Raw genomic sequence first — 5,048 nt, 5'->3', positions numbered from 1 at the left:
ACACGCTACCACAAACCACTACCTACCTACCTACCTACAGATCTCAAAGTGTCATACACTGGATATTAGTAGGTCAGAGAGGCCATCTGAAAGTGCCTGTCTTGTGGATGAGAGAGTGTTCTGGAAGTATAGTAAAGATGTCCTTGATAATGTGCATAGACTCTAGTTCCACAGAAGCTGTCTGCTGAAGCTATCCAGTAGGAATTCCAATATTAATGTTTTACTTTTGAAATTTATGCGGGTAAGTAGAAGACAGGGTTTCTAAGGTAGTTGCAAAGCACAAAACATTAGGAGCTTATTGTGAGAATTCGGAGTATTCTTGCCTCTTCACTGCAGCTTGTGGCATGAAGAATTCCTTTTTAATTTCCTTTTCCTCTTTACCCCATAACTGACCTTTTCCTTCGGCTGTTTCAGCCTCCTGTAAAGCTGACATCTGCAATTTTTTCCAGAATTGGCACAACTCATAAAATCAACTGGTTTTTCTCCTGGACTAGGTTCTAAAGTGGTATTATTACTTTTATAAGGTGCTGAAATGATACTCTTGATAGCAATTGAAATCACAGTGTGAATAAATTGGCTACTTTACATTGCCAGTTTCAGAGAAATACGAGGAACGCATTAACTGAGATCCTGGACTGCTGCACATAGGTACATGGTCAAAACTTCAACTTCTCTGTTCAAAGCCTAAATGACTTTGGTGATTTTATATCAAATGTCACTTCTTTTAATACTTCCTTTATTTCTTTTTTTCCTTTTTCTTCTAGAACATCCCTATGACTAAGGAGAAAAAAAAATAAAAATCTATACCAGCCAGTTTTTATGTGATTTCCCCAAATAGAGCTTAGCTGCTCTCTGAACACTCCAGTGTACACTTGCATTAGATAATATCAACCAGGATAGCTGACATTTTGTATTTAAGCCAGTAAAGCAAAGGTGTGTGATTTGGGATGAGGCGAGTTGTGGGATACTAACATGAACAGGTAAAATTTAGTAGCCTCCAGCAGAAGAGTTAAAACAAGTTACTGGAGGGTTTCTCCTCTACTCAATCACTTCTGGTAGTGATTCCCTGCTTGTAATAGTCTTTTCTTTTCTTTTCTTTTCTTTTCTTTTCTTTTCTTTTCTTTTCTTTTCTTTTCTTTTCTTTTCTTTTCTTTCAATGTCAAACATGTTTCTCTGGCCTTTCTGTAGGTAATTTTCTTCTGTCCCTGTGTGAATATCTTTTCTTCAGTCAAACCTCTTCTAAACCCTTACTCATACATAAAAGCTTAACGATATGAGAAGGAAGCAACTAAAATTAGGAATTTAGAATCCATATGCAAAATGTGCTGGTTTTCAGACTGTGTACTTCCAAAAGTACAGACTCTCTCCAGCTGTTATCTGTAGTGAATACATTAACAGCACTTAAAACATTTATCTTTCATGATAAAACAAACTCAGTTCTCAAACTCTTCCAAAGCATAGCTTATGGTTACCAGCAGCTCCTAGCTTTGCTCATGAAGAACAACTCATTTTCAAACATTGACAATTTTCTTGACTCCACTGGCTGACAGGCATTTTTACCAAGAGAAGACATTTACCAGTACCTCAGTCTTCAGACAGAATTGCCTGCTGTCTCTCTACAATCACTTCTGTAGACTTTTCTTACACTTTCTGTATCTTTAGCTAGTGTTAAAGTTGTCATTTAATCTATCATACATCTATATCTGTGTTGGAGACATGCTCTGCTATACAAATTATATAGTATTACATCTCACTCTTCCATTTCCATTTCTACTTAAGAACATGAACATCATCCTTTGTACTGTGAACATAAAATAAGGAACAGAGTAGAATCATCTGAGCAGGGATTTATGGTGGAATCAAGATGGAAGATAGAAAATCCCGGTCTTTAAGCTCTATGCTAAAAGTCCCTCTCTTGAAGAAGGGGAAAATAACAGTCATATTTCAAGATTTGTTTAGTTAATTTCTGTAGAGAAGAAGTCTAACACTGAAAAGCAAACCTAAGATCTGTAGCATGATATTTCTAGATTTTCTTTAACACTTGAGAATCTTAACTACTCCTTGTTATCATTTTTGCTGCAACTCAACAAACTTACTGGCACTACATAACAAAAGCATACACGGAGTTTCTCTTCCAAGTATTGACGTACCACTACAAAAAAACCAATCTCTTGGCCTAACAGAGAACTCTCTAACACTGTCTTTTTCTAGAGTCCTTATCCAGTTGAAAAGTTCACCTTACCATATCAGTTATTTTTGTTTGGAGATATTTTAACTTTTTGTTCCTAATGGAAACCAGTTAGAAAAATGAGGGTGAGGGGTTAAACATATGTCTGGTCTCCCTATTTAACATAGAGGTTTATCTTTTGCATGTTGCTGATGATAATTTAGAAGGGGGAGGGGGGACACAAAATGAAAAGAAAAACTTCCCTGCCCTAGCACTTGTACATTTTTGTTATGAAAACGGCAGCCTCCATTTCTCATTTGACATATGAAATAGCTCTGCCATAAACCCCTGTATTATTTAGCTTTGTGTTTAACTGTTGGAGCCAAGAAAAGGAGGTGAAGAAATAAGACAGATCTTACTTGGGCTGATACTGTTTAAAAAGTAGGCAAGCATGGCTCTCATTATATTTAAGTGAATTAGTCTGTTTCCTTTAAAAAAGAAGGGAGGGTGAGGGTGGGAGTAGGAGAGATTAACAAGCCACCAAGGCCCTGCTGTAAGGTTTTGACACTTTTAGTGGCTTGTGACATATGACTTGTGAGTATCAGCTCTCCTTCAAAATCAGAAAACAAATCTACCATTTGGATAAGGAATGCGAAAAAAGCAACAGCAAAACCTCTGCTACAAGGTCATGTTAACCAGGATTCATTAGAAAGGTATTTATTGGAACAAGGGACTAAGTTCTTTGACTAAACTCTGAAATTATTATTAAATATCTGGATGTCTCTAACATTTATCATCCTTTGCTAGCTAAAGCATATGCGATGGACCTCCTGAAGACATTAATCTAATGTGTCCAAATACTGCAATAATTTTTACCTATTCTCAAGATATTTAACATCATGAGCTTTTACATCGTAAAATCACTAGAGAAAGGTCTAAGAGGTACTTACAGCAATAGCTGCACAAGGATTACACCTGAAAATGTAAGTGCACTTTTCAGTAGGGCCCTTTCTGGTTCTTTGGAAACTTCATCTTAAGCTGTACATTACTTGCAGCATTGTGCAATCTACTCTTCTATTATGTCTGTGAGTTTATAAGAGGAGTTTTGCATGTAGAACTTCTATAGCTTGGCACACAAAACACATGTATAAATAAAGAGCTTATATAGATATTTATGACTGGCTACTGTGAAAAGAAGAAAGATTCTGAAACTACCATGAAAAAACATTTCATTGAAAAAACAACAATATAAATATTAGAAAATGCCAGGCTGAAGTTTACTCAAACATCAAGCTTATGTTCCCATCACCATTAAGGTCTTAATGAGAAGCATCTGGTAATCTCAGCTTTAACTGAAGTAACAGGAAGTAGTTAGATGTTTTATGTACTGGTTTTCTTGCTCATCATCACAGATACATCTTGAGTCTGCATTGGTGTGTGAGCACAGGTATCCTGACATCTGTGGCTCCCTTTCTAGGGGTTTTAAACTCCGATTATGGTTTGGAGATCCCTAGACAAGAGTGCTGACTAATACTTCCTCCATTCGCACAGTGGCTGGTTGGGGTTTTTTTAGTATTATTGAATTTAATAGTTCAGACAGCACTAAAGATCTTCCTAAATATAAGCACTGTGGTTTGCCATATTTTTTTTAAGTTTCATTTTTGACACAGGGGTTACTACAATTCAATCTCTACTGAAAAGCTACATCAGTCTTATTATGCCCTGAATACAGCTGGAAACAAAAGGTTGCATCTTGCTGACCTTTATGGTCTACTCTCTACTTTTATAAAATCAGCAAAACCAAAAAGGGAACAGTTCCACAGAAAAATTATTACAGATATTTTACAATAGTGTTTGTCTCCAAATCCTCGTCTTTGCAAAACGTTTCCTGTTTCATAAGCAGAATCATCTGCAAGCAGAGTCCACAAATGGATGTGTGGCAGAACTGAAGGAATAAAGCAAGCATGGTGAATTTTGAGCAAATCTGGATAATGCTTTGAGGAATTATTTGGTGTGTGGTCTGAGGCAAGAAGCCACAGAGAGGCGGAAGTTAATCTTATGTACTCCCCAGCTGCAGATATGTCTCTTTCAGAGCAGACTGCAGCAGGAGACACAGAAGAAATGACCAAGAGACCAGATTAATTCCACATGAGCCAAGTGTCAGCCTCATTATATGTGTTTTCACTAAAGTTGAAAAGACTTTAACTTGGATGGCTGTCATTTCAAAGAGGAGTTGTGACATGTAAAAGTAACTGTAATAAATTAAGCCGAAAGAGTAATGTCTGTGACACTAAAGGGGAAGTATCAATAGTAATAATAATAATAATTAAAAAAAATAAAAAATCCAATATCTTAACAGCAACACATAGGCAGCATTTCAGGGAAATTAAGGCAATCTCAAAAATATATAACAGGGCCAAGTACAATAAATATGAGGTGGAGCTCGTATGCTCAAATTTTTTTGACTGAGAGGCCTGCAGTAAAGAGAGTGAAATACAAATTATATTTTAAGTGTTTAGTTATGGAAATAATATGGGTCCTTGAGCTGAAACCTCTAAATATTCATACCCTTAAAGCAAAACAAATTTTGACATTGCTCGTGACTATAACATTCATGCAGCACAATCAGATCTAGAGCTCAGCTTGACAGGACAAATCCAATTTGTGCCTAGACCCATGCTGTTTGGTTAGGAGCTATTTTGTCATTAACTTTTGTATTATGCTATGCAACAAATTTGTTGAGTAATCTTGACAGAGTGCTTGCAAGAGAGGCTATAGGATACTTTTTTTTTCCTTCTTGGAAATCTTAAGTTTTTTTGAGTCAAAGGACAAACATCTATGTCTGCTACAGTTCAGAATTAAGCCTACTCTTTCCTGTACT

This window comes from Nestor notabilis, unplaced genomic scaffold, assembly GCF_000696875.1.
Source record: "Nestor notabilis isolate BGI_N333 unplaced genomic scaffold, ASM69687v1 scaffold4463, whole genome shotgun sequence".
Classification (NCBI taxonomy): Eukaryota; Metazoa; Chordata; class Aves; order Psittaciformes; family Psittacidae; genus Nestor; species Nestor notabilis.
This window is presented reverse-complemented; position numbering follows the sequence as displayed.